Raw genomic sequence first — 22085 nt, forward strand, 5'->3', positions numbered from 1 at the left:
TCTAAACGGACTTTTTATCAAGTGCCTGGGTGCACTGATTTGCTCTCCTGCCAAAACTCTAAAAATTAGCTGTTAAATCTGCAGGAACAATGGTGATAACATAATGCTGACTATCTAAGACTAATGAATGCCTTATATATTCCCAAGGTTCTGTTCTTAACAAATCAGAAAAGAGTGTGGGAAAAGGAAGTGTAATCCAGGCCAAGGGAGCGAGCAAACCTATAACATCTATCAAAGTACATGTCTGCTCACACTAAAGCTTAGGGATCCCCAAGGGTGAAAAGACTGAATGACTATTGAAGAAGCTTGAACTTTGCCCCAAAGGCACTGGGAATCCAGTGCTTTCATAACCAGAAGAATGGCATATCTAGATCTGTGTTTTGGAAAGATAACTGGCAAAAGAGAAGCTGGTTGAGAGTCCATGGAGAAATAAACAAATTAATGACTGCATCAAATGATACCTTTCTCCTGCAGATGAGAGAGAACCAGATGCATCCCGGCTTAAGCAAAAATTTTAATTGATTAGCTATTCCATCATGCAGGAGTAGATCCAGGCTCTCATTCACTATCCCTTGGCTATGGTATCTCAGTATTCATCACCCACTTGTCTCATGGTCCCAAGATGGCTTCTAGCAAGGGAAAAGGGAGAATCATCACCCCGGCATTGCTAACTGAAGTTCCAACATTCAGGTGGATGGGGTCAGCTTAGGTCATAAGAACATATAACCAGACTGGTGACACAATTGGCTTAGCCTAAGTCAGTGCTAAGGCAGTGGTCCATGGACCAGCGCTTGTTCACACACTACTTAGGACTGTCTATGACCAGGTAAGTGTACAAGCTGAGGGTGGTTAGAAACCTGTAACGCAATTAGACCAAATAATTTAATCTCATATTTAAAAAAGAAACAAAACCTGGGGCTTGTATTTGTGTATGTCTCTGATTTTTGTTTCATTTTTCTAGTAATTTATTTTTACTATATTTTACACAAGTTCACAGTGGATTGGAAGGGGAAAAGCAAACTGGTCCTTCACCACAGATAGTTTGAGAAACTGCAGCATAATGTGTGTTCTGTGAAGCCTGGAGACAGAGTCACCATTCCTGGGAGCACATGAGGAAGACTCTTGGGAAAGAACTTTCCCTCCTGCACTGAGAGGTGGGTAGACACTGCGTGTTAAAAACAAATGTCTACTCTATCATGGGACCTAATTTGGAGAGGGGAAGGATTCTCTTGGACTTACGTTAGCTCTCCTATTTTCTCATGCTTTCCTCCAAGTTGACCCGCCCTTATTTGGAATCCCTGGTAAGAAATTTACTCTGTAAAAGCTTTGAAAATGACCACTTTAATAGGCTAAACATTACATGGGCATTCACCCACCCTCCCCATTGAAACTTTTATTACCAGAATCAAAGTAGTCAAACTGCTCTCCTAAGTCATTAAGAAAAAAACAACTCTGAATTAGACTAACACGAGGTAATTACTAAACTGAACCGGATTCCTTTGCCATGCTCTTGGCACCGAGGTATGGAAAACTCCAGAGCCCTATAACAGGCTGAAGGAAAAAAAATTTTGAAGACAAATCTCAGGGATCTAAGTTTCTCATTAAAAATACATTTTAGAAAATTGCTTCAGCGTAACTTGCTAGGGCAGTTGCATGGCAAAGAAAAGTGTGTAGCAATTTGGCAAATTGAGGTCTTTGTATTTTTAAATAAAATGGAAACAATAAAAACATGGTTAAAAATAAAATTAACAAAATGTAACCCAAAGAGCATTTTGATTCTTTTTCTAATTAAAGCTCTGCAATTAACATTTTGCTGGAGAGCAACCTGTGTTTTTAATCTCTGCCCATTAAGAGTTAATGCGGTCACCGGAGGTGAGACGACTCCTACAGACAGAGCTGGAAATGACCTTGGAGGACCTTCTAGTCTGGCTTTCTCATTTTACAAATAAAAGGTAGGTTTATTTCCTCTCTCTACAATCCTTTTGTGTGCGTGTATGTGTGTGTGTTCTCTCAAGGAGTTTGGAAAATTGTCATCTGTACAGTTTTAACATAATTTAGGCAATATGGGACTTCTTTCTTTCCAAGGCTCAAAATTGCCTTCTGGTATTAAGGCAAGGGCTCGATACTCACCAAATTTTAATCCAGGGCTGCCTTGAAAAATGTAATTTTTGCCTAAGTCAACTTCACAAACAAGTGAATTAGGAATGTTTTCTCTCGGAAAATCCACCTGAAATATAGTATATGCCTTCATGCCTTCTGCAAGAAAATAAGCCCTTGTAACTTCAGCATTCTTTGATGACCCAAGCTTCTTCTAATAAACAATCATGGTGTTCCAGAGAAGCAGGTGTAGTTGGTCTAAGACATAGACACAAATGCGTATTGACTCCAGCAGTGACCCAAGAACTTGACATCATTTTTTTTTAAATAAATCCATAAAAACACAATGATTGTTTATCAAATACCCACAGAGAACAAAATTGACCCATGACAGGATTGCCTTCCACAGGTCCCAGGGGTACCTTAATGAGCTAATGTAGTTTAGATCACTTTTTATCCCTTCAAGGGGTGAGGGAACAGTGGGGAAGAAATGGAATGGAACTGATGTTTGCTGGGTACTTCACATGTACCAAAAACACACTCATTTCATATCCCAACTATCCTATGAGGGAAGAAATATTTTCCTCATTTTATGGATAAGAAGACTGAGGTTCAGGCCTAAGGCCACAGAGCTAAGAAGAAGCAAGGTAAGGATGTGTGCCATGCTTGCTGTGGTCCCAAGCCCGCATCTTCACTCTACATCATGCTGTCCCAGAGCAGAGTCACTGACTCTTCTCCATAAGCAAAGCAACAGTTACCTCTTGTTGTGTAACAGATAACCCTAAAACTCAGTGGCTTAAAACAATGGCCATTTTATTTGTTTGCAGTTCTGGGATCCGGACTGGGCTTAGCTGATCTTGCCTGGTCACTCATGTGGATTCACTGAGCAGGCAGGTGGGCGGGGGCCTGGACCTGGCTGGGACAGTATGCTGGCTCCCCCTGTAATCTCGAGGCCTCCCCGTATAGCGCCGCCAGCAAAGGAACGACATTCTTACATGGCAGTTCAGGGCTCCCAAGAGCACAAAAGCAGAGCTGCTAGATCTTCTTAAGGCTTAGACCCAGAACTGGCAGTGTGTCACTTCTGCCACATTCTGTTAGTTAGAGCCACAGGCCCAACTCAGTTTCAAGGGGAGAGGACTACACAAGGGTGAATACTGGGAGGTGTGGATCCTTGGAGGCCCCCAATGTAACGGCGGTTACCATAAACTTCTTCAATATTGGCACCACCAACTCTAAATGTTGCCATTGTTTTTTCTTTTCTCTACCCTTTTCTTAAGTCAGGTTTTTTCTCTCTTCTCATGTTCACCCCCCACCCCCACCTCCAAAACTTTCTCCCACCATTTCTCAGTTTTTCTGCATCATAACTGGCCTTCCATAGCCAGTCACATACAGAGGATTCCTTTTCTACAGATCAATTAACTGACCAATCACATGTTGACTCTATTCTTCAGGTTTTCAGCTTTTACAGCTAAAATGTTCTGTTGACAGGATGCCTTTGTTTTTGTTGTTTTTTTTTGTTTTGTTTTGTTCTATATTTACATCTGGGTTCAAAGCTGGAAGTCTAGTTTAAAGGAAAATAAGACATTACTAAATAAAGGAGTACCTTACGTGAATGCATTTAAATGCTTTGCCCTTATAAAGAAAATCTAGAATTTGTGATACTTCTCTTTCGTTTTGCCTGCAAAAAGGCAAGATACCCACGTCAACAGCCAAGTCAAGAAATCTAAGTGTACAATGTTTTCCATACTTTACATTCCCTTAGCATCATTCACCAGCGCTACAAGAAAAGCCTGCAGGAACCAGATAATTCTCAGGATTACGATTCCAGTTCATATCAGGTTGCTTCGTACACATAGGTAAGATGAGATCAGATTAAGTTTCCACTGAACTGTTCAACCTATCTGATCACTGTTTTCTGCTGTCAGGAGAGATTCAAGAGTAACAAGAATAAGCCATGGCCAGAAGAACTGGATGTACAGGCACCATCAGCATGAAAGGGGGTGGGGGTCGGGGCAGAGAGAAAAAATGAAACATATAAACATCTGTGATGAAATCCTTACAGACAGGGATTGTGGATCTCCATTTGGAATATCAAGTAGTAAAATGAAAGTTGAAATAAAAGTTGAAATCTGAGTTCTCTCTCAAGAGTTCCTAAATCCATTCACTGCCAATGTTTATCACTGTTTTCTTTTATTTTGCTCCGAGGCCAGTCATTTGGACCCTTGATTGTTTGGATTGCATGTCCACCAGACAGGTGCAAAAATGAAAAGGAAATTAAACTCAACTTGGTGATTTATGCATTTAAACTGCTCCAGTGAAAGAGGTGACTGAGATAAAATGTCTTTATTATTTTAGATTGATTTATTAACTTTAATCTTACCTGTACTCTGTAGTTGCAAACACCAGCAGTTGATTGAAAATGTGCTTCTATGTAAATTCATTACAATCCCCATTATGATTTATACAAAATCCAACAAAAATTTCATGAAAATTTTGGGAAATATGACTAGATTCTGATGTCCTCAAGAAGCAAAAATACATAAATTTATCAAAGAAAATTCTGAATAAAAAGTAAGAGTCATGAGAGGGAACTAGCCAAACCAGCTCTTTAAATATATTATAAAGTTAATGATAATTAAAATAAGGCACTACCGAAAGAAGGAAAAAATAGATATAGGTGGGACACAGGATAGACCAGAAATCAATATTGTTCCACATAAGAATTTGATAGATGATAAAAGTGGCATCACCAAAAAGGAAGACTTATTAATTAATTTGTGCAGGAAAAACTGCATAGGAATTTAAGAGAAATAAAATTTATTTAGACCCATCCATCATAGTGTATAACAAAATAAATCTCAGATACATTAGAAAATTATATATATTTAAAACATCCTTTTCCAAATGTCCACTGAAACAAGTTGTTCTATCTGTGAATTAAAGACCACTTGATGACTTTCTAGGCTTAAAATTCTTTTAGGAAATCACAAAGCAAAAGATCAACTGATCAGATTACATAAAATTTAAAACTTTCATATATTAAAAAATTAGCATAAGCACATTTTTTTAAAAAGATTGGGAAAATTACATTAGCAAATATGGCAGAAAGTTATCCTTATAATATACATGTATTCTTTATTACTATAGCAAGACAGAACATTTTCACATTTATTAGTTGTTAATGGATTTTTTCCTGTCTGTGACACCTTTGTTCAGGTCAGCAGAATTAATCTTCCTAAAACCTCATTTCCATCATGACATTTCCTTGTTATAGGAGAATAGCACTCTCTATCACTTACCATTCTGTTTCTCTAACCTCAGTCCTTTCAGTACCTCTTTCAATTTACCTGCCATATCTGCATATTGTTGGTACCCATCATTTATTTAATAATTTTCTTTAAATCAGCTGTTTTACTTAAATAAATTTACCATTGTTCTCACCAATACTTTCTATGAAAGCAGAGAATTTTTGTAAATAAAGCTAAAATATATAATAATAATAATGATCAAAAAACATGAATCTGCCATCCACTGAAAATGACATATGCTCACCAACCTTTGGAAATCACTGACCATCCAAATTACATTCACCTGTCTTGTCTGACTCCTCTCTGATATTTCAAGCTCATTTTATATGACTTCGCAATGCCCACTGCTTTCCTCAGTTCTGTTCACTTCATAGATGCTACACCTTTGCTCATGCTCTGCGCTCTGCTGAGAATGCCTTGGTTTGCCAGGCCTCCCCAGTTGCTGTCTTAAAGGCCGGGATCCATTACCACATGAGGAGCCAAAGGGAAAAAAAAAACAAAGGTGGAACAAAACTCTCACATTTAGAAATATATAAAATCAGTTTTGGAAGGTAAGCTTTCACCTCTTGTGCCAACTCTGACTAACTGGTGGCAGCTACCTGGAACATTTTAAGAAGGATGCTGAGGCCCTCTGACTGAAAGAGTGCAGTGTTCTATTAGTGATGCCTGACAGTGGAGGGGAAGGAGGGCAAAGGGTCAGAAGGGTCCTAAAATCGCTATGTATTTGCCTCTTCTAACTTGGTTGTTAAGGACATTAGTCCAGAATATTTTCCAGCACCCTTTCCAATGCCTACTCAAACAAAGTTCTATAAATCTATGAATTTGTTTTTAAATCTAATTTACATTCCAGTCATTTCCCAGATTTACATATAGAGAGAAAGTCAACCAAGAGCATTCAAATAAGGATAGAAAGATTAGACAACAGGCCACATTTGCTGCCCAAACACCTTTCATGTAATATCAAATATAAAACTACAAATGTGCCTGCTGTATTGCACAAGTGGGAAATACAAATATCCCCAGCATGCTGGCTTAGCTGTTCCCTAGCCATGCTGCCCAGTGCCTAATACTGGGCATCCTTACAAACACTTCTGGAAAATCAGTGGGTGTGAAATTCTCTTGGGACAGCAAAATTTGCATTGGCTCCACCTCATGTCCCTCCCTTCCCCTCCCTGGATTGCTGGATCGAGAACAGGGGAACCCCCTGCAGCACATCTAGATCAGAGTTTGCCCCATTGATACAGACTTTCCCAAAAGCCAACCCGAAATCCTCCAGATAGGACAAAACCCTATGTCTGATTTCCAGTGGTTCTTTCCTATGATCTTTAAGGGTTTGAGTGGGAAGGCCGTGGTTATTTATATAGCTGGGATTAGGTTATGTCCATGCGTTGAATACTTGGGCACTTCTTTCCAACAAGACACAGTGTATGGGCACCAAAGATACAAAGAGAAATTGCATTTGATTTGTGCTTTGAAAGAGCTCACAGCCTAATTATGGTTAAAGGGTATACAGAAACATCTCTTAGGCCAGGGTCAGCAAACTTTTTTCTGTAAAGGCCAGAGAATAAATATTTTCAGCTCTGCAGGCCATGTGGTCTCAGTCACAACTACTCAACTCTGCCATTGTAGTGTAAAAGTCACATACGGTACATAACAGATGCGCATGGCTGTGTTCCAATAAAACTTTATTACAACAGAAACAGCTGGCTGGCTGGATTTGACCCATGGTTTGCTGTCCTCAACTTGGACTGTATATTCATCCTATAATTAGATGAATTATAATTAGATGAATTATAATTCAGACAGATTTGTTGATAGTCAAAGGCACAATCATTGCCTATCATCCACAAAATGACATTCACTTCCTCTAAGAGACGGGGGCATCTCTCAGAGGAAGAGGGGGAAAATTGGGCAGATAAGCATGTACTGGCTTGAATTTTCAGATACTTATTCCTTGGCAGTGACTTTTTAATTTAGTAAAACTCCAAATAAGATCTATGGTATCTCCTATGAATATACGAGAAAATAAAGCAATTAAGATTACTAATAGATTGGTTTTGTTTTATGCATTTAAAGAATATAGTTAATACAAGATTTGCTACAGTCACCAGTTCATTCAATGAGGCACAACCGCAAAATTTGAAAATGATATTTTAGAAATCCACAGGGCAGTGAGGAGAAAACTTAAGGGGGAAATAAGAAAATGTCCCCTAGAAAAGAGCAGTGAAAATATGCCCCTGTGATATATAGTTCTTAATTTTTCAAATAATCATGGAATATTCTGGAAAAAACACACCAACCCTAGAACCTCAACACAGTCTCTTCTTCTACTTCATCTCCCTCCAATAATTAGCAATTACTCAGCAGCGGAAAAAATTAAAAGTCTGGAAAATTTGTAGTAAGATCAGAAAAAAAAACTATTTTAATTTTAGTTACACTGATGTTCTAATGAAATCCTGGCCTTAAACCAAGAACTGGTTTCTGAAATGTTGATCTGAGAAGTCCACTGAAACACAAAAGACTTTGAAGTACCACCATCTCAGTTTGGATAACAGAGCAACTTATGTACCAGAGTCCATTGCACTTTTCCTCATGATATCCTGAGACTTCACAGAGTCCTAGAGAAAAGTACTCTTTTACTGAGAAAACAAAGTTCAGACAGATTTGGTGATAGTCAAAGGCACAATCATTGCCCATCATCCACAAAATGACATTCACTTCTGTTCCGGTTTACTAAAGCTGCTGTTAGCAAAACACCAGAAATGGATTGGCTTTTATAAAGGGGGTTTATTTGGTTACAAAGTTACAGTGGCCATAAAGTGTTCAAGGTAAGGCATCAACAATCGGGTACCTTCATTAGAGAAAGGCCATTGGCATCCAGAAAACCTCTGTTAGCTGGAAAGGCACGTGATTGGTGTCCACTTGCTCCCAGGTTGCGTTTCAAAATGGCGTTCTCCAAAATGTTGTTTTTGGGACATTTTGCCTTTCTTAGCTACAGCTGCTCTTCAAAATGTCACTCTCAGTTGCTCTGAATCCTTCTGTCTGTGAACTCCTTTATATGACTCCAGGGATCCAGTTAACACCCACCCTGAATGGGCGGGGTAACACCTCCATGGAAATTATCCAATCAAATGTTTCACTCATAGTTGATTGAGTCACATCTCCATGGAGACGCTCAATCAAAGGATTCCAATCTAATCAACACTAATACATCTTTCCCCACAAGATTGCATCAAAGATAATGGCGTTTTGGGGGACATAATACATCCAAGCTGGCACAGGGATGTATGGCACTGTTGTGCAGAGAATATTTTATTAATTGTATAATTATTTTATTAACATATTTCTCTCCATTCAAAGCTTCATGAAAGCAAAGGCCAGTCTAATTTGTGCTTATCACTTTATCTTTGATGCTTACCATATAAAAGGAGTTCAATAGATATTTGTTTGAATAAACAGATCAATGAATGAATGAACGCCTAGAGTTATATGAATAATTTAATCTATATATTTTTATTTGACAATAACCATTTAATATGTAGTCATTAGAAGTTTAAAATTCATTCAGCAACTATTTTTAAAGTTCCTACAGGGTACCTGGCACTTGTAGGCTGAGGTAAAGTGATAAGGACATGATGAATTTGAGGTAAAAACAAGACAGCCAAGTGGACTGAATGGCAGTTCTTGGGAGGTGCAGAATAAAGGTTCAGGAAAGCGATGAGAAAGAAATACCTTCATGGGAATGATGGAGGGTGTCTGCGAATCAGGGACTCCCCATCTCTGACCACCTTTTCAAAATCATACTCCATAAGGTAGTTTTTCCCACACTTCCCTAATGGCTGTTATGAATACAAGTTCCAGAGACACATTCCAATCTCAATAAATCAGCATCTCCAAAGGAAGGGCCTGGAAACCTCCATATTTAACCAACACCCCAGGTAACTCATTCTCAGGGAAGCTTGAAAAACATCTTGAAAGGGAACTCCTACTCCATCGTGAGGTACGGCTCACTATCCTTCACCTCAGCACCATCCGTTGACCTGTCAGGGCTAGGAAGGCTGCCCAAGAAAGTATCAGTTTGAAGTAACAAAATGACTTTTTCCCCTAATATAACAATAAAATATGACTGCACTAGCATAGGGAAAATATAAGTGTGTCAGAATAAATAATCATTGAGGGAATTGCTCAAGCTACTGGAGGAAAATTTCAGCTAATTATGCTCAAAAAAATAGAGAAATTAGACTCTCTGCAGAAGGAAGAAAGCCTATGCACTTCTACTAGTCAGAAGCTATGGATGATTTTCTTAGGTCTCTAAACCCATTTGCTCCTCTGAGTGACTATCAATCACATCATCAATTGAGGTCCCTAGAGCTGTACGGCTGACTCTAGAGCAAATGAAAATCTTTCAACACCTAGTTGTTGGGTTTTTCACAGACAAAGAATGGAGACAGGATATATACCACATAACACAGCCCAGTCTGAGTCCATCACACCCCCTGTACTGGGAAAAAACCCTTCTGTGCTATTGAGGTAGCAGTGTTCAGAATCTGTGGTGGCCATACTGTAATAATTTAGATAGCAACCTTTCATTTCACCCACACATTTTCCCTGTGACCAGCTGGGTCACCACTTGACTGCAGATATAAATGGAAACGTGGGTATTGCAAGCCTGGACCGTTTCTAATGGAGAGCTTTTGCCCTTTCAGGGAATCCAGCCATGTAACTGCTGCAAACCTCAGAATTCACTGAGAAGCAAAGTACCAGGAGAATCTTGGGTTGTTTATACTAGTCCACTCATGGTTTTAGCTAAATAATTTTATTTCTCTATGCCTCAGTTTCCTTGCCTGTGATTCAGCACAAATGCTATCTTTTAACTCCTATCATATAACTCCAATATATCATACTGGAAAAATAAAAGACAGGCTTTTTAGAAGCTTGCGTGACAGGATATCAAGATTACTTTGTTGAAACCAGACCTCATTTAAACAGAAGCCTCTGGTTCCAGTGGGCAAATACATATAATCTATTGTTTTCCTCATTTCTTAGATTGGATTGAATCAAGCTATGTTTATAGCTGGCACCCCGTTTGAAGCAATAGCAAATTGCAAAGAGGTGAGGAGTCCGGCTCCAGGCCAAAATCCTGTGTGTGATCTTTCAGGCCTGACCACAGGCAATTACAAAGCTTTACAGGGGAAGCCTTAGGGGAGAAAGCTGCCCTCCCCACATCAGATTCAGTGCGGCCACACGCAGAAGGTGCAATCAAAGACTTAGACAGTCCCTGTTCTACTTTGTTAATGCTGCCAGAATGCAAAACACCAGAGATGGATTGGCTTTTATAAAGGGGGGTTATTTGGTTACACAGTTACAGTCTTAAGGCCATAAAGTGTCCAAGGTAAGGCATCAACAATCGGGTACCTTCACTGGAGGATGGCCAATGGTGTCCGGAAAACCTCTGTTAGCTGGGAAGGCACATGGCCAGTGTCTGCTCCAAGTTCTGGTCTCAAAATTTGGCTTTCTCCCAGGATGTTCCTCTCTAGGCTTCAGCTCCTCAAAAATGTCGCTCTTAGTTGCTCTTGGGGTGTTTGTCCTCTCTTAGCTTCTCTGGAGCAAAAGTCTGCTTTCAATGGCCGTCTTCAAACTGTCTCTCATCTGCAGCTCCTCTCTTCTCAGTTCCTGTGCATTCTTCAAAGTGTCCCTCTTGGCTGTAGCTCCTCTTCAAAAATGTCACTCTCAGCTGCACTTCCTTCTGTTTTTCAGCTCATTTATATGGCTCCAGTGACCTAATTTAGATCCACCCTGAATGGGTGGGGTAACACCTCCATGGAAATTATCCAATCAGAGTCATCACCCAGAGTTGGGTGGGGCGCATCTCCATGGAAACACTCAAAGAATTACAATCTAATCAACACTGATATGTCTGCCCATACAAGATTACATCAAAGATAATAGTGTTTTGCGGGACATAATACATTCAAACCGGCACACCCCCTACCCCACTCCCACCTCTACCCCATCCTCACTTCTGGCTGGCTATGCTCTTATAAATATCTCCATGCCTAGCCCAAACGCCTTCACTGAGAGGCCTCCTCATCATGGGGCAGGGTGGGGGTGGGGGGCTCAGCTGAGGACTTTCTCGGGTACCTCTGTTAAAAATGCAAATTCCAGGACCATATACCACCACTGCCTTGAAGGTACTTTTCTCCACTCTGACTCAGGACTCAGTTCTTTTCCATTCCTAGCCCTGCCCTCTCTCCCACTCCCTGGTCCCCAGTCCCAAAAATGGCTGCAGCCCTTGTTTGGGGCTCACTCGGCAGCAAGACAATCTCGTCCCCTCTCCCCACCCACCCATCCCTGTCTGCACTGATACATACATCAGACCCTTGCCCCGCACTAGTCTGCTGGGGAAAAATGGAACATTGCGGGAGTCTGCAACTTTTCCTGTTTAGTTTTTTGCTTATGCTAACCTAGTAAGTGGTTACTTTTTACTGTCACTTTCATTTTGGCTTGTTGTCTTGACTGACTACCTTGACACCTGGCAGTTCAGCTTTCTCCAGCTCAGCCACTGACAGGAGGGGAGAGGTTTGTTCAAAAGCAGAATACCTGAGAGTTAAATACTATGTTTATATTTTATCATTCTCTCCTAACAACATGTAAAATAAGATACCCCTAATAAAGGATGACTTTTTTCCCCCAAAATATTATACTGCTTATTCAGTAAAAGAAATCTGGGAAAAGGAGGGGAATGAAAATGGAAAGAGGAAAAGAATAATCCCTGAGTGTTACAGAACTGTAGACAGATTTCTAAAAATGCCAGAAATGATACTTGGTAGGCCACACAGATGGATCTGAGGAGCCGAGGAAATGCTGGCCAATTACTTTGTAAATGGCCATCACTAAATTAAACTGATAATATGCCCATTCATAAACCGGTCCTTGAAGTTATTCAAGGTTTCTTATCTTTTGATCCACAGCAGAATTTCTCAAAGTCTATTTCCAATGGATATTGATAGCTATTATACGGATAAAATAAAATAGAAGGGTCATGCCCAGAACCTATGCACATATGGACACTTGACGTATGACAAAAATGAAACTACAAGCAGTAGGGAAAGAATGGTCCTTACAATAAATGGTGCCAGGACAACTGTACCTGGCGTGGAGGTGCTGGGGAGTTTACACTAAGCTCCCCCACTATGGCGCCCAGGGGTGGGCCACAGCCAATCATTGACTGATACCAAGAGTATAACAGCCTAGCCCCCACTCCTCATTTTGGCTGGTACTGTTATACTCTTGGATAACCCATAAAATCACACAGCTGCCTAGCTCCTTCCCCCACTACCCTTACAACATTCCCTGGGTACATCATTTGTGTAATAATTCTTATCTTAGTCTCTACTTCTAGGGAGCAAGGCCTAAGAAACTTTAATTCTCCAATGCCTAGCATTAACACCTGCCAAAAATTTTCCAACAAATAACATATATTGAATGAATCAATCAATGAACACACAAAGGAGTAAATGCTAGAGGTATGGAACAAGTATCAAAGACCTAGCCAGGCTTTGACAAGAGCTGAATTGTTAATAAACAGAATGCCAATCCGTGAAAAACCAGAGACTTGAGCAAGACACAAAACATTGGGTTTGCTCACAAAAAAAGGGAGAAGAGCCTCATAAGTAGAACTGAGACACAGTGCTTACTTTGAGCCCAGAACTGTTTAAGCCACCTTCACATACACTGATACAGCAAGAGGATACTAGGCCGTCAAAACTGATAGAGTGGTTCTTAAATTCTCTCAGACGTGATTGACCTCAGAGCTTGGGTCAGAGGAGCCTGCAAGGATTATGAGGTTGGTTCAGATAAATTTTTGTGAACATTGATCTACTGATGAAAGGGCTGCCTTTGAAGGTCTAACACTCTGTGATAGTGCCCTTAACGATCTTAAAAGAGTGGTCCTCTGAAGCCAGCATCCGACAAGCTATAAAACTGAGAAAAGATTTCATGCCACAGAAGTTCTATCATAGATGTGATTCTTGGTAATTTATGCAGCTCCTCTCAACTTTTTCAGCAGTTTGGAGCCAAGCAGATGGCAGGGGAGGGCTTGACTAAGTGGTAAAGTTTCAGCTGCAAAAGGCAATTCCTAGAATGACAATTCAGAAACTCATTTCCCCCAACACTTACCATATTGGCAGAAGGTTAGCGAATCTTTTCAGGGAAACATCAGAATAAGGCATCCTATATTTGGTTAGGCTGTGTGGAGTCAAACACTATGGACTCCAATTCTTTCCTTATGTTTGCTATTCCCAAGACGGAGGGCCAGACTTGTTTGTAAACTAGGTAATACTGAAAAAGCCAAAGCTTAGGGTCTATGCTTTAGTCTCCTGGCTGCTAAAGCAAATACCATGCAATGGGTTGGCTTATACAATGGGAATTTATTGGCTCATGGTTTTGAGGCTTTAAGTCCAAAATCTAGGCGTCAGCAAGGCGATGCTTTCTCCCACAAGACTGTTGCATTCTGGGGTGGGCTGCAAGCGATCCTCGGTCCTTGGCTTTTCTGAGACATGGCAATGCACCTGGCAGCCTCTCCTGTCTTCTCTCTTCTCTTCCAGGTTCCAAAGGAACTTCAGCTTCTGGCTGCTCCCTCTATGACCTTCCTTCCCTATAAGGCATTTAGTAATAGGATGAAGATCCATCCTGACTGAGGTGGGCCACGCCTTAACTGAAGGAACCTCAGCAAAAGGTCCTATTTACAAGAGTTCACATCCACAGGAATGGCTCAAGTTTAAGAACATGTTTTTCTGGGGTACATGGCTCCAAACCACCAGTGTATAGTAATACAGACCTCCGACACACAAAGCAATTGCTAAATGCATTCTGAAACTTGTGTGTGATAGTTTCAGCTAAGTTGCTCCAACCCTGGCTGGCATCACAGACCCCTACAGTTTCCAGCTATATTTTATAAAGAAACAGCAAGGTGGTAGAAAGAGCATAATCTGGGCTCAAATCCTCCCTCTGCTACTAAATAACTATATGATCTTGAACAAATTACTTTTCCTCTCCGAGCCCGTTTCTACAACTGTAAAATGGAGGTGGAGTTAGGGGAGGGGATAATAGCCATCTCAAAGGATTATTGTGGAGAATTCAGTGATAATGTACAGGAAAGTAACTGGCAAACAGTAGACCTTAAACTGAAAGCAGTTTTTCTTCATTTCTATTCTGCCCAGCTTGGCGGCAGTTTATGTCAAAATAGCTGTAGTTTCTTCAAACTATTTCAGCTCCTGCTTATGTATAATTTTTCCTTTATCTTCAAACAACTTTAGTAATAAAGGCTTGTTTTCCTTGAAATTCCATTGCTCTTATTCTGTGTGAGTGAGGCAGTGAGGTTCTGCTTCGGGGACTTTAGTTTTGATCCTTGAGATGTGACCGGTTATATATCTGTCAGTCTACCTGTCAGGTAACAGGTCTTACTGACATTCACCAGCTATGGCTGCATTGTGTTTTGGGGAGGCATGCTTGTTTTTATTAAGTGTAAGGTACTCAAACACAACAAAGGTGTTAGCAGTTGAGATGATTTCTGTGGCAAATAACAGAAAACCTACTCAACTGGCTTAAATAATTAGGGAATTTATAGGCTCTTTTAACTGAAAAATCCCCAGGAATTTTTCAGGGCTTAGTCCAGGCATGGTTTGGTCCAGGCTCTGGCTCAACTTTTCCGCAATCCTCTCAGTTCTGCTTGCCTCCAAATGTTGGCTTGGTTATCTGGCTGGTCTTATACAATGACTTCCAGGAGCATTCATGGTGGTTCCTTATTCACATCCAAGGGCAAGAGGGAAGGCCAAGGCCAGTTTTTAAAACATCGTACAGAAGTCCCAAGCTTCACTCTGATTGGACTACCTCTAATCCAATCTCTGCAGCTAGGGGGATGCTGTACTCTGATTGGACTGAAGGTGGGGCAATCACTATGATATGGAAATGGAATTATCTTGAACGGGCTAAACCAATCAGGGCCCTCCTCTGGATCTGAAGATGGCATCCTTCACTCTTAAACTCCTTGGCTGTCACTCAAGGGAGGTACACTGGATGTCAGAGGGACAACATCAGTGTTTGATACAGTAAAAAAATAACGTTAGCAATTTAGGACGGTGTTCCTTTATAAATGCCTTTTTTCCTTTTGAAGTTATCACTCATTTCACTGCAGTGAACTATTTCCAAATAAAATATCATACTTTAGTACCCAAGGACAACCACAGACTGACAGTCAACTAATGCAAGACATTAGCAAGAATTTCAGGACTTCAGTTTCAGGACTTCTTGTTCTTTATCTCTCTCCAGTTTCCCTCTATTTTCTCTCTAACCTCTTCTTGTTCTCATTTTCTTCATTCCACTTATAGTCCTGCTTTTTTTCTCAGTATGCCTTGTAATAGCTGCAAACATAACAGGATGTGAAATCAGACATTTCCTGACATCTCACCTCCAAACTGTTGACACAGGTGATGATACTGTCTGAGGAAGGCACTAAACAATATCTTCTCAGGAATTAGTGAGAGAGGGCCAAACTTATCCATTGCTCACCAAACCAGGAGCTTATAAGAGAGAACACTAGAGATTCATTAGAAAGAAGATTCTTCAAAAGTGAATTTATATGTAGAGATGGAAGAGGGATGTTGGCACCCACCTCAAGCCAAATGAGGAAGGCTTTCAGGTGCATCCCTCTTAGAAATTACAGGTGCTTTTCAGAAGGGAAGGCTGGTGCCTTACTCCCAAGTTCATATATTTGCCAAACTCCACAATTTGGGGGAAGAAGAGTGAAAGAAAAGATACTGCCCATCTCTCCATCTGTTGAACTCCAAGCTTTGGGTCAGAACTGGGGAAAAGGTGGGGAGCTTGGAGGTAAGTTTTAAATTGTATGCAGTATAGAAGTTTCTGTTTAGATTGACCTGGGCTTCCTGAAAACATAACTCTTCTTTAATATCCAAAATGACCTTGCCTGAGCTGTTTTCAAGAGGTCAGGAAGAAATGTACAAAAGAATATTATTTTAAGTTAGTTGTGAAAAAATGTTTAAGAAAAGAAGAAAAAAGCTGTTTTCTAATTGTAACCTATTGAATTCAGTCTATTTAATAAACTTCTTATGCAAATACAAAGCATCATTTATGTATGTTCAATATACTTCTGCAAACACACCTAAATAATGCATTGGTCTGGTCCCACAGGAAACAGGGAATTCTCAAAGAGAACAAATGAGGAGAGTTTAATGAAGAGTAAGTTTACAGACTAGTGAGTGAGGCTAAGGGAAACCAAATCAACCAAAGATGGCAAAAAAACAGGAGCTAGCAACCATAGGGAACTCTTTCCACCTCTCAGCCTAAAGGGGCAAGGGGAGGTAGTGGTTGTTGGACCCCAGAGAGAGATGAAAGTGAGCTTCTCTCTGAGCTCTTTCTGGTTCCTTGGAAGCTAGTGGGCAAGGAAGCCCAGGCAGTTCTGAGCCCAGGGCAGGATGAAGAAAGGTGAAGCGCTCACTTGTATTAGCTAGTGGTGAATATTGAGTACATATATTTTGACTTCTAAATTCTGAAAAATATAACTATAATCAATATACAAAATACTCAAATTGCTTAAAACCGAAAATAAAGTAGAATTTTCTCATTGAGTCTTCTGGCAAAAATGGACTTACATTCCCAAAGGGAAAAAAAAAGTAACTGTGGGCCAATGAAATCAGCTTCAAGATGTATTTAAACATAAATGTTACTTACCTAAAATTAAAATAAATATATGTGAAAAAATAATACCCCAAACAAATCTCACAATGAAAACACTGGAAATGGACAGAAGAGAAATAGGGATCCCAGGCCACTTCACCCCAGGCCAGCACTTCTGCTTCTACCATTAAAATGGCATCTCCTTAACACTTATCTTATGACAGACCCTCGATGATATTTCTTGACATTTGCAGTCTAAAATCATGATAGAACACCTAAATCTCCTAAGTAAACAGAAAGATCTACCCTTCTTGGCATTCCAAAGAATAGTTTTTTCCCCTTTGCATCTTTTTTCCATTACCATCTGCATTTTTTATCCTCGCAAACTAGAAGTGGGCCACCTAAACTTTCCACGTCTTTATTTTTTCTCACTGATGAAACAGGAAAATTAGATTTTTTCATCTAAACACTTTCCTCAACCTACTTCTCCAACTGGTTCCCACATTCCAACCATACAAGTTTCTCTCTCTTTCTAAGCTAAGAACAAAGTTCTATGCTCTTCTATTGCTCTGGAAAAGTTTCTTTCCTATCCCCAACCACATACACACTCACACACACACTCACACACACTTACATTCTCTCACACACACACTCATACTCCACACACTCACACACAATTGCACTCTCACTCACCTTCCCTTACTCTTTACTCACACCCTCCCACTCCGTTCACTATCCCAGGAAAACTTTCAAGGTCCAGTTTCAATGTCATCTTCTCCCTCAAACTGTCACTAATCCCCCACCCCTGCTATGTTCCTCTCCCTCCCCCGCAGTCTGCCCAATGTGACTAAACATTCCCTCTGCTCTGCTCCCCTGGGACTTGGTCCCCAACTTCACCTTGGTCCTTATCACCTGTGTTATATTAGCTGTTCCTGTGCTCATCTACCCCGTTAGATTCTTAGCTCCTGGAGGCAGAAACTGCGCTGTTTATCTTTATATCCCCAGTGGCAGAGGTAGACGGTTGACAAATCATGCCGAACGAAAAGAAAAATGATCTGGAACGGGTTTCAACATATTTTTAAACTTTTGTAAGACACATAAGCATCCCCTGTACTCTCCTCTGCTCTATACTGGTACATCAGAGCTAGGGTTACAAAGATTCAGGAGGCAAATGGGTTCCCCTCTTTGACACCCACAAAGAGTCAGAAATAGGACCAAGGCCACCTCCAAATCCCTTTAAAACAAATACAAGAACAGCATGTAATCAATTAAAACCTTCTTTTGCCACTTACTTTTTAGCCAAATTCTGTATGTCATGTTGTCTTACAATGAGAGGTAGCTGTTGATTAATATCTTCCTGTTTATTAATGAGGTGGCTGTGTTTACAAACCGGATTGTTGCTACAACACATTTACACAGTGATAAATAAAGCAAACTGCAAAGAGAGGCGCGGTAGAAGGCTGAGGTTTTACTGGTTGTCACCAGGGCTCGCCGGTCTTGTCACGCTTTATGGCAAAGTCATGACTGTGCCCTGAGGTCTATTTAGCTCAGACTAAGCGGCCGTCGCCAGCCCCATTAATGCCACAGCAAGCTCAGTGGAGCTACTTGAAAGGAGACTGGTGTCACTTGGCTCTTAACAGACCCAGTTCTTAAGTCTTTGAGTTTCCTTTGCAGTCAGTAAAGATAGACCCAAAGTACAGGAAGAGAAGTTTCTGTCTATGAACTTTCAAGAGTTCCTTCCCGGCCCCCACTTCCCCTGGAGTCATGTTGACTCTGCACTAATTAGATGGTTTACTCATTTTACAGTAAGTTCCTAGTATTTGGAACCCATTGTTCTCCAAAACTGCTTTGTAAACTATAAAGGGCTTCAAAACTCACTTGTTTTCCTGCCTGACGTGGGGAACACACCCCTCCATCTGCAATTATTAACACACACACACACACACACACACACAAACTATCCACTTTCCCTGATTTCTAGGTCCATACCCGGGAGAGGTGATGAGGAGTCTAGTGCACATAATTTAAGTGGCACTCACTCCCAGGAGCTCCCTAGTCTCTCCTTGTCTACTACCACCTGTGTGATTTTTTTTTTTTCAGTTGAGGTGAAATTCACCTAATATAAAATTAACCATTTTATGGATACAATTCAGTGGCATTTGGTACATTCACAATGTTGTACAACCACTACCTCTATCTAGTGCCCACACCCAATGAGCAGTCACTCTCCATTCTGCCTTTCTCCAGGCCCCTACAACCATAATCTGCTGTCTCTATGGATTTACCTATTCTGGATACAACCTGTGCAATTTTGAGTAGTGATAATAATAGGCAACTTACTTATTTGAAGAGTTTTATGTGCAGTGATTCATTTAATCCTCATAAAAACCCAATGAGGTGGGCACTGATACGATCCCCAAGTAAAGGCTTGTTATTTAATTCTCCATTATTTCTTCATCTGTAACATGAAGAAAATAACAACACACAAAACAACCATTTGCTAAGCACACTGTGTGAGAGCTATTACTCTAGGCCAGGAACTGCAAAAAGAATTCACTGCTAACTGACTGGGAGTGACTTCCCTAGAACAGGGGGCAGGTGGGGAACCATGGCTCACTGGGATAGAGTGTAATTATTGACCTGTGATACCTGTCACAGACACAGGGATGGGTAAAGTGGCCTAAGTAACATAAATTTGACTTCCCTCCTAGACAACCAAGGAAGACAAAACAAAAAAGAAAAAAGACAAAAGACAAGTGAAATACAGACACTGCCTCAGTCCAGTAAAGGAGGGAAGCAGTAAACATGTAAATGCAATAAAGCAGGAGAGGCAGTTTTGCACAGTGCTAAGAGCAGAGGCATTGGAATGCAAAACAGAACAAAACGAAACAAGTTCAAATCCCAGCTCCACAACTCATAGATACAGCTTGAAAAAGCTTTTTAACTCTTCCTGTTCTCAGCTCCTCTTCCATAAGATAGCGATGATAAATCTATCCCACAGAGTTCTGGTGGGAATGGCATGAGAGAGTATGAGTAAACTGCTTAGCACAGTATCTGACATTGGTTACTATATATACATATATGCATACCGTATTATACATATATGTATATATGTATAAAAATATTACATGTATATATGTATATAATATATTGCATATATTCACATATATATGGGTGTATATACATTCTCTCCTCTTTACAGGACATACAATGGACACAAGGGAAGGAAATGTCAAGTCTCCTTCATGAGGAAGAGGATGTCAGAAAAGCCTTCACAGAAGAGGCCTCCCTGGAGGTGATTCTTTACAAAAAGAGCTCTAAATACATCCCTCACCCTGTTGCTCTGAGGACTGGATGACATCATTTATTTAAAGCATTTAGCACAATGCCTACAAATCCCAAATGTTACTTGGATATGAATGTTTTTGTTGGTTGCTTTATTATTCCATTGTGACCCTGTGAATCAGCCAGGGTTCTTGATGGCCACCAACAGAAACTGCCTTCCTAAACAGAAGAAACATTTCTTGGAAGAGTCTCAGAAAGCCCAATGAATCAACAGGAAGCAGGCACAGAACAAGGGACGGAACCAAGAAAGGCTTGGCAGCTGAGAACACAGCCAAGCCCGGCCTCCCAGGAGTTGCCTGGTTAGATCCATGCCATCGGCTGCTGCCATCCCCAGGAATAATTCTCAACCCTCCCTGGGATTTTGCACCCCTCCCTCAAGAAGTAACCTCCTTGGTGGGAGAACTCATGGGCTGACTCGAGTCAGTAATCCGCATCTCAGCTGCCAGTGGTAGTAAGGTAAGGTATCTGACCCCTTCAGCTTCTGCAGTAGGGGTCATGGCTCCTTTTCCTCCTAAGAATCAGAGAGTAGGATCTATTTTAGAAATGAAAAGGGAATTTGATGGATGGTGTCAAAAACAAAGTTTTAGCTACATGCTGAAGAAGACTGCTTCAATATAGCAGAGGGTATTGAACCAAAAAATGTAGACAATCATCACAGAGCCCAGCAATTTACGTTCAAAGTGTGGAATCAAGAATTTTGGGTCATCTTTAGGTGCTTCATATCAAGCACCTGGTCTATAATAAGTAATCAATAAATAATACTTGGGTGACTCTAAAGAGAGTCAGTTATTAAATGTGTGGTTAATATTAGTCATAAATGATGATTTGTTAAAAGCGTTAACATTTGGTCCAAAATGTTAATTTCCTACTTTGAACTCACATACAAGTGGGTTTGAAATGTGAGAAAATTAATGTTGCTCTCTTTATCCCCTTTAACAAATTTGAAAGATGCTTTTTTTTTTTTTTAATGGGAGTGGGAGCATCTGGAAAGTAGACAGACAGGAATACAGGCTTATGAGTTGGTAACAAGAGCTGGTTGTTAAGAGTTAGTTGATAATGGATTAGCAAGATAATTCTGATGCTCATAAAAGATCTGCCTAGAGATTTCTAGGAATAAAAGAGACTTTAGACAGAAGGCAGGAGCTAGAAAAATTGGCCTCTTACTATCAGCACTTAACCATGTTCAACTCTCTCCCCTAGCAAATAAAACCCATCTTCTACATCTTCCACTGCAAGTATAATGTTACTTCTCCTCTCCCCTTAACTGTCCCACATTTCTTGTTGTTGTATATATTTACCTCTTCTACTTCCTCATCTCCCACTCATTTCTCAACCCACTGCTGTCTGGCTTCTAGCCCTACCATGCCACTGAAACATTTCTTGCCAAAATCACCAACAACCTCCTTATAACCAAACCTAAAGGATACATTTCCATGTTATTTAACTTGGCATCACAGTAGTTATGGATTATAATAACTTCCTCTTGGAAATACTCTCTATGCTAAACTTTCATGACTCAACACTCTCTTGCTTTTCTTCCTACATACATTCAACCGTAACACATTGTCTTGGATTTACAAAGGCATCCAAAACTCAACACACCCAGAACTGAGCTCACAGTCTTTCTCTGCAGATACACTC

General features: G+C 40.5%; 1 protein-coding gene across 2 annotated transcripts in view; it reads right to left on the bottom strand.

The window, feature by feature from the left end:
- LOC119505660 (spermatogenesis-associated protein 31D3-like) overlaps positions 1-22085 on the bottom strand; it is a 201772-nt gene that overhangs the window by 11041 nt on the left and 168646 nt on the right. The gene's annotated exons all lie outside the window — the stretch shown is intronic.

This window comes from Choloepus didactylus, chromosome 10 (genome assembly GCF_015220235.1).
Source record: "Choloepus didactylus isolate mChoDid1 chromosome 10, mChoDid1.pri, whole genome shotgun sequence".
NCBI classification, from domain to species: Eukaryota; Metazoa; Chordata; class Mammalia; order Pilosa; family Megalonychidae; genus Choloepus; species Choloepus didactylus.